The sequence below is a fragment of the Danio rerio genome, chromosome 2 (assembly GCF_052040795.2).
Source record: "Danio rerio strain M-AB ecotype USA chromosome 2, GRCz13ab, whole genome shotgun sequence".
NCBI classification, from domain to species: Eukaryota; Metazoa; Chordata; class Actinopteri; order Cypriniformes; family Danionidae; genus Danio; species Danio rerio.
This window is the reverse complement of record NC_141022.1, coordinates 24944396-24956040: the sequence shown is the minus strand read 5'-3', so window position 1 is coordinate 24956040 and position 11645 is coordinate 24944396. Positions and strand designations below refer to the sequence as shown.

The following is an 11645-nucleotide window of genomic DNA, read 5'->3' as shown; positions in this document are numbered from 1 at the left end:
GTTAGTTGTGTTGCTACAAGATGTGTTTTACAGTCACTCCATGCTCTTGGCTATTTACATATACTTTCCAACTAATTTTCTTTTTAAATATTTTCCAAATGATCTTTAACAAAGCAAGGAAATTTTCATAGTATGTCTGACATTTTAAGGTTAAAATTATTAGCACCTTTAAGCTATATATATATATATATATATATATATATATATATATATATATATATATATATATATATATATATATATATATATATATGGGTGGCGGGTGGGGGTTGCTAATAATTCAGGGGGTTTAATAATTCTGACTTCAACTATATGTTCATATAAATTAATTTCAGATTTAACAATAGGGGAGATATAGATAAGAGAGATTAAAAAATAGATAATTGATTAGAGAAAAAAATACATATACAGGGCTTATAGCATAAATGACTACAACCCCTTTTAAAAATGAATATTTTATCAATTTTTCAGAGAATAAAGACAATAATTTTTGGTGCATTTAAACAAAACAGTTTTATTTAACAGTTATATTCATTAAAATAAGACTTTGTTCACCTAACATTTTTAGATATAGAAAGATAACACATTTAAATTACAAATTAAAAAATAGAAAATGTCAACAATTTTATATATTTTTTTATGTTTTATGTTTTAAAATAGATCTGCCATGTTGAGTTTGTATTTGCAATAATCTTCATGATAAATTCGTCAGTAGCATGAATGTCCACTGGTCAAATTTACCACAAAGTGAAAGATTTAATTTGTTAATACACATCCTCATATGTTTCTGTTAATTCTCTGAATAAAAGTAATAGGAGTCCCCAGATTAGTGGGCGAGAGAAGTGTTTTTCAACTCCTTACATGGTTGACTCACATCAGGTATTATCCACACTTGCATCATTAATACTGTAATCGATTCCATGGTATGTTAACAAATGCGCACTTATGAGCACACGATCGCCCACTGAGATTCTCTGCATGTCCTCCTGTGCATTTGTCTTGCAGATGACCAGCCTTATGACATTGTAAAGATGCAATTTTCAAGAAATCTCAAATTTGGAAATTCCAAGATGAGTAATTTTCCTTTGAACTTACTTCTGGTTCACTATCCTCTTGAAACTCTACATATTAAACAAGGTCATTCATCTTACTTTCAGAGGAAACGAGTGAATCATGATGAACGGTGCTGTTGTTTGTGGACTCTTAATGGAACCAGAGAGCTCTGGGAGTCTCTTAGAGGAACTGGAGGAGTTCAAGGCAGTGTCAGACCTCAGGTGAGCAGAAGCTTGCACCTGCACCCTCCAAGAGTTCAACAGATTGAAGCTTTTTTGAGTTAATCCACTTCTGCCGTCACATTTGGTGTTTTTTTTTTCTTGTCATTTTGGCAGCTGTGCAGAGCCTCTTTTTAAAATTTGACCCTGGAAAACTTTTCACAGATGCAGTGAGACAGTAAAATCAGCTTTCTCCCTTCAATCACTCAACATGCGCATAATGCTGGCCTCAATCATCATTCTGCTAGATAGCATCTGAATTTCAGTCCATGCCGTCTTTACATTCTTTACAGAAGTGTATATGCAGTAACACAGCAGAGAGTGGAATTCTGGGAAGAGTGCAGTGGTCTGATTAAGATAATGACTTGAGTATTCCTTAGAGTGGAATTATCATCTCACTTTGTCTGGTTCGTCACTGTATAAAATACAGCTGGTTGTTTTTTATACCAGGATATAGATCTAAACACACCTGCTTGAGCTTTAGGGTATTATTTCGCTAATTTGTTTTCACATCCAGGCTGACTTTTTGCAGGTGTGTGTGTGACACAATCGAAAAACGTTCTTGAACAACATGGTGTTGTACTTCGTGATGGCTGGGATGAAATCCCAAACTCGTGACTTCCTTTCTTCACAATCGAACCTCTATTCTCGGACGAAACAATGCACCCTTGAAATGCCATCCTTTTGATGTGTAAAACTGTTTCATAAACACAGTTGTGAAAAGAAAGAATGTATGTGTTAACAAATTAATTGATCGATGACAATACGTGTATTTTTAGACCAATTAGGACACGAGCCAAAATAGATGCCTGTTAGTTCTTCCTGCCAAGTCTGGATTGGAGGTAGCAGTTGGTTATGTGAATAGCTGCTTCGCCTTTGAAACATGTCCGTTGTCATTTGCGTGGCAAACGAGAGATGGGGTCATGCAGAAATTTTTCCAAACAAAAGAAAATAGTTGGATAGCTAGATGGATCAAATAATAGTTTAGTAAATGTTACGTAACAAAAACGTTTGGGATCTTAATATGGCTGCCAGAGAAATGCTCAATCTTGCGTATAATGGCTCTGATGTTATATAATACCAGCGGATTGTTTACTTTGTCCTTTTAACAACAACATTTTGATTAATTTAGCTCTACCCACATTTTAATATGGACAAACAGGGTTGCACGTGTTACACTTGTGAACACGTTTTCATGTGTGCTCATGAAGATGACAGAGTTAAAACAATGAAAGTTTTGTCACACTTTATTTTGATGGTCTGTTTGTTGAATATAAGTTACATTGCATCTACATGCCAACTAATTCTCATTACATTATAAGTAGACTAGGTTGGGGTTGACATGTACTTGCATAGTTTCTTATAGTCGGTTAAATGTCTGTTGAAGAATCAGTATCAGCAGATATTAAGCAGACAGTCTAATCCTTAAATGGACCATCAAAATAAAGTGTTATCAAAAGTTTTTTTTTAACAGTCAAAAGAAACTGAAGGAAATATGGAAATCAAACAAACACCTGAAAATGCAGAGGCACAAAAACAAAGGCAGATAAATGAGGAGCAGGTGAAGATAATTAGTAAACAAGCCAACTAACAAGTGGGAATCTGAAACAAAACTGAAAGAAGCCACAAAAACAGAAACATAGGGGCAAATAAAAAAAACTTGAACATAAAAAAGACATTTACTGAAGGTGCATATGCACGATAAAAGCATGGCTTTTCCATTACCTAATGTTTTGTGTCTTAAACTACATTTTTACCTCCTGCAGTAAATCAATCTAAAAATCATAAGAATAGGGATGGCCGACGTGAAACTGACGTTTCCACACAGTGTTTCAAAACAATGCACCGAAGCATGATCCAAAACACCTAGGTCATGTAGCTAAAGTGTTTCGCAACAACAGGCCACGTGACTAAAGTGATTCAAAGCATCAATCATTTTAGAAGTGTTTCGAGACCTTGCAAATCTGGATTTGGCTGACAGGGTTGGGAAAAAACTCATTTAGCCTAGAGGACCATGCATGTGCACAGAGTAACTGTGCTGCACATGGCTTGAGTTCAAATCACGACTTGTACAAAGTAGTATAATGCTTATTTTTATGACCTTAACAAGACATATTTATAAGTGTTCATTCGGATGTCAGAACAATGTTAAAACAAAACTTGTTACAGAAAAAAGCCTTTAGAGAAAACTAACATCTATAGTTGCATCCCGCTGGATCTCTGTATGCTTGTCTGGAACTCTCACCGCTTCACTTGAAATCACTTTAAGCCTCAACTACATGGGTTCAAATCCTGGTTTATACAGTACTTCTCCGTCGAGTGATCGCGTGACCCAGGGCGCATGCCTTGCATGTTGCTGTGCATTTATACTTCTGCGCGCGGTTTGTGTTGCTCTGCAATAACACTTCCAAAACGCTAGCTGGCAGTGAGGTTTTTATGTTCCTCTGTGTCGAGTATCTTAGCTGGGGTTTTGTTTTTTCTAAACGCTACCTTAATGTACAAGTAGCTCAAACTCGCTCATTCAAAGGTGGGAACCGGCGGACGTGCAACAACTATGATCATAAGGTAAACACAACACAAAACTTTCTATCTGTAGCTCCTTCACGGAACTCGACACTTGTAAACACTTGCAACGGGTTCGTATGACTCTTGGCCCTGCCCACACTGGTTAGCGCTACCAAGCCGACTAATCACAGAGCTTGCACTATGTGTCGTTGTGCCGCATAGTTAAATTTTTTTAAGAGATGCATGTCAGCGACGGCGGGAGCTATGCAACCGCGCACAGGCGGCGCCGGAGCATACACGTACACTTGACTCAGAAGTATAATTCAGCCTTAATACCTCAATTTGCTTAACTGTTTCTTTGCTGAAGCTGTTCCAGAGCAATACATAAAAAATGACCACTTGGTGGCACTGTAGATATGGGTTTTGAAGCTTCGACACATTTGCTTTGACTGTTTTAGTGTTTCATTAAGCCTCATTTTGCCCATCACTACATAAGAATCTATGTTGGTGTCACAATTGCCAGCGAGCTAGCCTGGGCAGAGCAATGGAGAACTACACACCTATTACTGAACTAAACTACAAATACTATCATGCATCTCACACACACCAGTTCCTGATTCCATCTGATTACTCACACACAGCTGTAAGCTCACAATGAACTGATTACCAGGACTATAAACATGATTTTAAGCATTGTAAAAAAAGTGGACTAGGTTTTGGGTGCGTGCTTAAACAGACATATACACATAATAATAATATTACTTATTCATTCATTTTATTTTGGGAATAGTCCCTTCATTAATTAGGGGTCTGCACAGCGGAATGAACCACCAACTTACCCAGAATGTGTTTTACATAGCTGATGCCCTTCCAGCCGCAACCCAACAACGGGAAACACCCAACACTCTCACATTAATACACATACACTACGGCCAATTTAGTTTACCCAATTCACCTATAGCGCATGTCTTTGGACTGTGGGGGAAACTGGAGCACCCAGAAGAAACCCACGAGAACACGGGGAGAACATGCAAACTCCACACAGAAATGTTAACTGACCCAGCCTGGGCTTGAACCAGCGACTTTCTTGCTGTGAGGCGACCGTATTGTAATAATAATAATTCATTCATTCATTCATTTTCTTTTCGGCTTAGTCCCTTTATTAAATCTGGGGTCACCACAGCTGAATGAACTGTTAACTTATCCAGCATTTGTTTTACGCAGCAGATGCCCTTCCAGCTGCAACCCACCACTGGGAAACATCCATACACACTCATTCACACTTATACACTATGGACAATTTTAGCTTACATAAATTCACCTGTACCACATGTCTTTTGACTTGTGGGGGAAACCGGAGCACCCGGAGGAATCCCATGCAAACATGACGAGAACATGCAAACTCCACACAGATATACCAACTGACCCAACCGAGGCTCGAACCAGCGACCTTTTTGCTGTGAGGCGACATCGCTACTCACTGCACCACCGAATCGCTAATAATAATAATAATAATAATAATTACTATTATTAATAATTAAGAAAACCCCTTATTTTCACATCCCATTGTCAACTGGCATGTGGTTGTACCCCGACTCCATAGATACAGTTGGTAGGTGTATGTCTACTGCACAAGCAATATACAAGAGACACAACATCACTGTTTAAACAAAAACACATTTTTTTGTGGTCTAAACAGAGACATTAATGATATTGTTTTCAAAATTTTGCATTTCCAGGTCCCCAAAACACTATTGTTGACACACACAAAGAAAAAGTGAGAGAGACAGTCATACGCACACATGTACAGCTATCTTTCTGGAGATTTCCCATAAGTGTAATGATTTTTATACTGTACAAATTGTTTATTCTGTCCCCTACCCCTAAACCCAACCCTCCCAGAAAGCAATCTGCTCTTTAAAAGTTTTAAGTACTTAATTCTGAGTGATTTACTAGTTGTTTGCCTCATAGTGAGCAAGAAAAAAAAAAAGTCCTCACAAGGTCACAATTTTAATGGTATTGCTGTACTTGTGGCAATATTTGGTCCCAAAATAAGGTACACACACAGCTTTTAGTTGAAAACAATGTTGTATAAATCATATTAATGAAAACAATGTGTGTTTCACTGGTTTACAGTTTGCATTTCCACAGCTTTTATAAATAGAACAAAGGCATTTTAATGAGTGTATTAAATGAAATTTAAGTTGGTCAATAAAAACACTTAATTTAATCCAGCTGATATTGCAAAATAAAGGCATTAAAGGCAGTGTTATGTCTATAAAGCTCAAATGTACCTGTTGACCATAGTAGCAAAGTTTATATTAAACAAAAGGTTAAAGGTAAACAAATAACATGTTTCTATTTTATCTCTCTCCTAATGATGTAATCATATTTGATAGATTTATCCTGTAGTCTGGCATGTACTTTCCTCTTGTTCCTGGCACAACAATCAAAAGGCGTTTCTGTGTAGTGATAATGAGAGGATTTCGCCATTCCAAACCAATGTGCAAGCTAAGAACAACAGTAAAATACCTCCTGTGGAAGTTTATGTTCATGCACACCCAATTTACCTTGGACAAGAGCTGTTGCTATTTCTGATAAAGAAGACGGAACGGGCACCTCCTTCTTCCTGCGCTGACAGAAGCAAAGCTGGAGGCACTTCACTGTAGAAATTCACAAGCAGAATTGTAGAAATTGTATGTTTAATAATAAAGTGCCTGTGTAATATTCTGTACTCGAAACTGAGACATAGAGTCTATTTTTCTTTCTTTCTATTTTGTTTGTTTGTTGATAATTCCGTTACAAATGTTCTTAAAGAAGTGGAAGTTTTCCAACTCAAGCTCATTCTGATTACGTACCCCTATATACATTTCTGAAGAGAGCAAAATACATCCCAGGAGCTAAGTTCTTTATTGCAGTTTTTGTTTTCACGAATCCACCAGAGGCTGCTGTGTATGCTTTTTGAGATCCCAAATTTCTCTCGCGATTGCCATTCCCGCTTGCTGTTCTTGCATAAATCCACCAGAAACCGCTGTTGACTGACTTACTGACAGACCAACTGACCTCCTTCTCTAAACCTAACCAATAGTGTTTTAAAAAGGACAGATTGACCCACCCACCTTCTTCCCTAAACCCAACCGCAGTTTTTTAAAAGCAATCCAGAAAAAGAAAAGCCCTCTAATTTTTATTACGTTTTCAGATTTTACCGCATTCTCACCTTGTTATTTACTTGTCTATTTTGTTTTTTAGCTTTAGTTTTAGTCTAAAATGCTTTCTGGAACTGTTCTTTGCAAGACTAAAACCTCATTGTCATGTTCAACTCCGCCCTGCATCTCATGTCGAACTATCGTCCATACGGAGGCAAGCGGTCACCACCCCGTATTGTTTGTTTTAAAGGTTCACCAAACCCTTGGATACTTTTTAAAGATTTTAACAGATTTGTGTGTGTTGAGCATCAGTTAAGACAATGTTAGCACCTGTCAGCTTTAATGTTGGAGAAAACTGGATAATTTTGAGCTTTTGGGGCTTTTTGGGGCGGGATCAAAATCTGTGACGTAGCGCAAAATTGCAAGTGCAAAGATGAGGCGTCAGTTTCTCATTATTATTCATAGCGGAGTTTTCTTATCCTATGAGAAGAGCCTGCTTCTTAATTATTCATGACTGCACGTGCTTTCCGAAGGCAAGGCAGACCTGCCAGTGCCAAGCTGTGAGACACACACCCACGGCACACAGTATTTAGCTGTTCATGAAGGGTCGTATGTGTTTGTTTTCAAGATTCACAGGGTTTGTTGCATGTTTTTCCCAGCGATCCTGTCAGGGCTGATCAGGGCCGATACAGCAAAGCTGTTTGTGTGCAGCAAGCATTTTTGTCGGGAGAGCAGGATGAGAATTGGAGATTGGTGGACGTTGACTTTATCAGGAGTTTGTTCACATTTAGACACATCGCCGTGCTGCTGTGTTTGCCTAAATCCTCTAGATTACCGATAGGGCTAATGGTTAAAATAGACAGGGCAAGAGACCTGCTGAACTGAGTCTGCATTCAGACCTATGATTCAGACATGGGGATTGAGGGAAAAGTCCTCATTTAGTGTTTATATAAGCAAGATTATCTTTATAATGATTTAAATTGTAGTTATCTGTATATGAAATTACAAATAACAAATGTAGCAGGGCATTCAATTATTTTTTATTTCTTTGCATTTTAACTTTGTAGACTATAAACTCATTCGTCTCTTCAGGGTTTGTGTCTCATTTTATGAGCCGACTGACAACAGTTGTTTGCTCCCCTCCTTCTCCCCTGCAGGCCACGCCCACTCCTGCCCTTTGCTTGCGGAGCTCCACGCCCATTAGGATGCATTTTTAAAAAAAATTTTGACGTAGATTTGAACCGAAAGTGAGGGGTGTCATGACCCTTTGAAGATGAAATGCAGTCATACGTAGCTCTGGCTAGATAATTTGCAATCTCCAGAAATGTATATAGGGCTACATTTTTGAATGAGTCTATGTTGAAGTTTTCATTGTTGGGTAAACTTGACCCCAACAGGGATGATTTTACAATAAATTACAATAAATATTTTTGTGTCTAGACATTTTCAAGACACTTCTATACAACTTAAAGTAACATTTAAAGGCTTAACTAGGTTAATTGGGTTAACTAGGCGGGTTAGGGTAATTAGGCCAGTTATTGTATAACGATGGTTTGTTCTGTAGAATATCGAAAAAAAAGTTTAAAGGGGCTAATAATTTTGACCTTAAAATGCTTTTTAAAAAAATTTAAAACTGCTTTTATTCTAGCTGGAATAAAAGTTTCTCCAGAAGAAAAAATATTATCAGACATACTGTGAAAATTTCCTTGCTCTGTTAAACATCCTTTAGGAAATATTAAATAAAAAAAAATAAAAAAAACGGGGTGCTAATACTTCTGACTTCAACTGTAAGTGTATTTACAAATTCATACTATAATCAGCTGTATGACTTTATAGAAATCCATAAAAAAGCCACAGTATTTTTTGCACTGGCTTATCTAATGGGTTAATATTGCCAACTGATGATCAGCAGGAAAAAAATATGCATTCTACCTCTTCCCAACAGGGAAAACTAACAACAATCAAGAATGCATGATTACAGTGACATGGCTTTGCAATCAGAAAATGTCATTATAATGGAAGTTAAAGGGGCAAAAACAGCCACAAACATAATGAAAATGTAGTAAATTTAAACAATACACAAGGTTAAAAAAACTAGCATTTTCTAAAGTTTAGGACAGGAGAAAGATCGCAAAATTGCCATCAATCCCATATTTTTATATATTGTAATTTATTACATTGTTTTTTGTATAAATTGTCACCTTGGAATTATAAGGTTCTATCTGCGTTCTGAATGATTTTAAGATATTGAGCTTCAAAGTTTTTGCATTTCATAAAGCAAACAGTACGTGCGTAACATTTGTTTTTAAATAAAAAGTCTTGAAAATAAACAACTTATAAAAAAACATCCCATAATGAAAATAAGTTGTCATTTATTAATAATATGTCAATAACTCAATTTTGACAAAAATGACAGATAGAACCTTATTATTCTAAGGTAAAGAAATATTAATTCTTTAATATTTCTATTTAAATATGTAAAAAAAAATCCTTATTTTTCCTTCACTCTTGATTTTTGTCATAATCTTTCGATCTGATCATTCTAATAATATAATTTGGTGCACATTTATTATTGTCAATGTGGTGTTTTTAAAATATTTTTATGCAACTATTTTTTAGGATTCTTTGATAGATGGAAGATCCCAAAAACAGTTTATTTATTATAATTTAAATTATTAGAGTCATCTTCCCAATTTAATGTTTCTACAATTATAATCACAAAAAATCTAATTCTAATGGAGCTTGAAGCAGACCTTTATTGAGGGTCAAATTGAAGAGTTTTACTATTTTCTAATGTTAAACCTTTACCTGTTAAGCTAAGCTGATATGCAGCAATGGGAACTTGAAAGAGGCATATTATTTCCCAGTTTTGCAAACTTCTGATAACAAATTTACTTTTATGCATCTCACTGTGGAGTCAGTGGAATGTGAGGCCAAAAGGTCAGAATGTTTTATTAAACAAGTTGAGATCATTTGACTAAACCGAGTACAGAAATAGTTCAAATGTTGGTCCTCATGAGTGTTTAGCAGATAATGGGTGTTTTAAGAAGACAAGTCTTTAGGTATGAATGACACCACAGAGACACAACTGTTGATTAATACATTGTCTCCATCGTCAATCTTACAGCACAGGTCTTCCCGAATGTTCAAATTGCTTCTGTCCCACTGAGGCCAAATGTTAGATTGAACATTTAATAAGGTTTTCTGGACAGCAGACCCTCCCTGCTATAAAAGGGATAGTTTATCCAAAAATGAAAATTCTATTATTAATTACTCACACACATATCATTCCAAACCCCTGAGATCATCCATCTTCAAGAGACAAATAAAAATATTTGGTATGAAATCCAAGAGCTCTTTCTTGTTCTATAGAAACAAAGGGTTCCGAGACATTCATAGCCAAGAAAGGTACCAAAAAACATTGTCAAAACAGTCCATGTGAATAGTGTTAACACAGAGTTAACCAATTAAAAATAGTGTTAACCCAGTGTTAAAAATTTTAAAAAGTGTTAACCAACTCAAGTCAATGTTAACCCAGTGTTAACCAATTCAAAATAGTGTTAACCCAGTGTTAACCAATTCAAAATAGTGTTAACAGTGTAACCCAGTGGTAATCAATTCAAAACAGTGTTAACCCAGTGTTAACCACTTTAAAATGGTGTTACCCAATTCATGATAATGTTAACCCAGTGTTAACTAATTCAAAGTAGTGTTAACCCAGTGTTACCCAAATCAAGATAATGGGAACCCAGTGTTAATTAACTTAAAATAGTGTTGAGCCAGTGTTAAACAATTTAAAATAGTGTTAACCCAGTGTTCACCACTTTAAAATGGTGTTACCCAATTCAAGATAATGTTAACCCAGTGTTAACCAATTCATAATAGTGTTAACCCAGTGTTAACCAATTCAAAGTAGTGTTAACCCAGTGTTAACCAATTCAAAGTAGTGTTAACCCAGTTTTTGTAATATCTCAGCACTTTATCGCATCCTCCAACCCACCAGGGGGCGCACATGTTGCCCTATACTCCTCAACATTAGATGGCAGTAATGACTCTTGTTCCTCTAAACTCTCCTGTAATCAGCGTAACCACCACCACCTGTTCTTTGCTCTATATAAGACTGCTTTGTATGCTGCTCTATGTTCAGTCCTGAACTAAACCTCTTGCTGCCTCGTCCAGTTTCCAGTTAAGTTGTTCTCAAGACTTTTTGCTTGTTCTCAAGACTTGTTTGCTATTTTTCTGTTTGATTGTTTTGAGACCCTCGTGTCTATTTTATTTTGTATGTATTTTCAGGAAGCTCGGCTTTCCTATTTTTGTTGTACTTTTCAACCCTGCTGTAGAGAGATATTATCTCTCCTTTTTGTCAAATTTACCTCAGTAAAGACTATATTATTTTTTTTTGAAATTCATCAGTTGTGGACTCACTTTGTTCCTCCTCTGCTCTTGGGCCACCAGTTGCTGACTTAGCTCATCTAGTAAGAGCTATTGCTAACCACACTGCAGACCCGGGTTCGATCCCCACTCAGATCATCACAGCAGGACTGAACCATGGAAAACCGCCCAGCAGAGGAGGCTGCACCAGTCTCAAATGTGGATCGCATTCTTGCGGCACTTTCAGAACAAGCCACCGCTATTCAGCAGCATGACCAGACTTTATGCGAAATTCTTAGCCTCTTGAATCCTCACTCTCAGACTACAATGGCCCAGGTAATTACGCCACAGT

The 11645-nt window shown here is 36.7% G+C and overlaps 1 long non-coding RNA gene across 2 annotated transcripts in view; it reads left to right on the top strand.

Moving 5' to 3' along the window:
• Positions 1 to 1005: 1005 nt before the first annotated feature.
• The window catches only part of LOC141378046 (uncharacterized), a 31077-nt gene continuing 20437 nt past the window's right edge, over positions 1006 to 11645 (top strand). Inside the window, exon 1 of one of the 2 annotated variants that reach the window (XR_015478452.1) lies at positions 1006 to 1274. This is a non-coding gene — a long non-coding RNA (uncharacterized LOC141378046). The remainder of the gene's footprint in view (positions 1275 to 11645) is intronic. The other variant, XR_015478453.1, reaches the window with a different exon arrangement.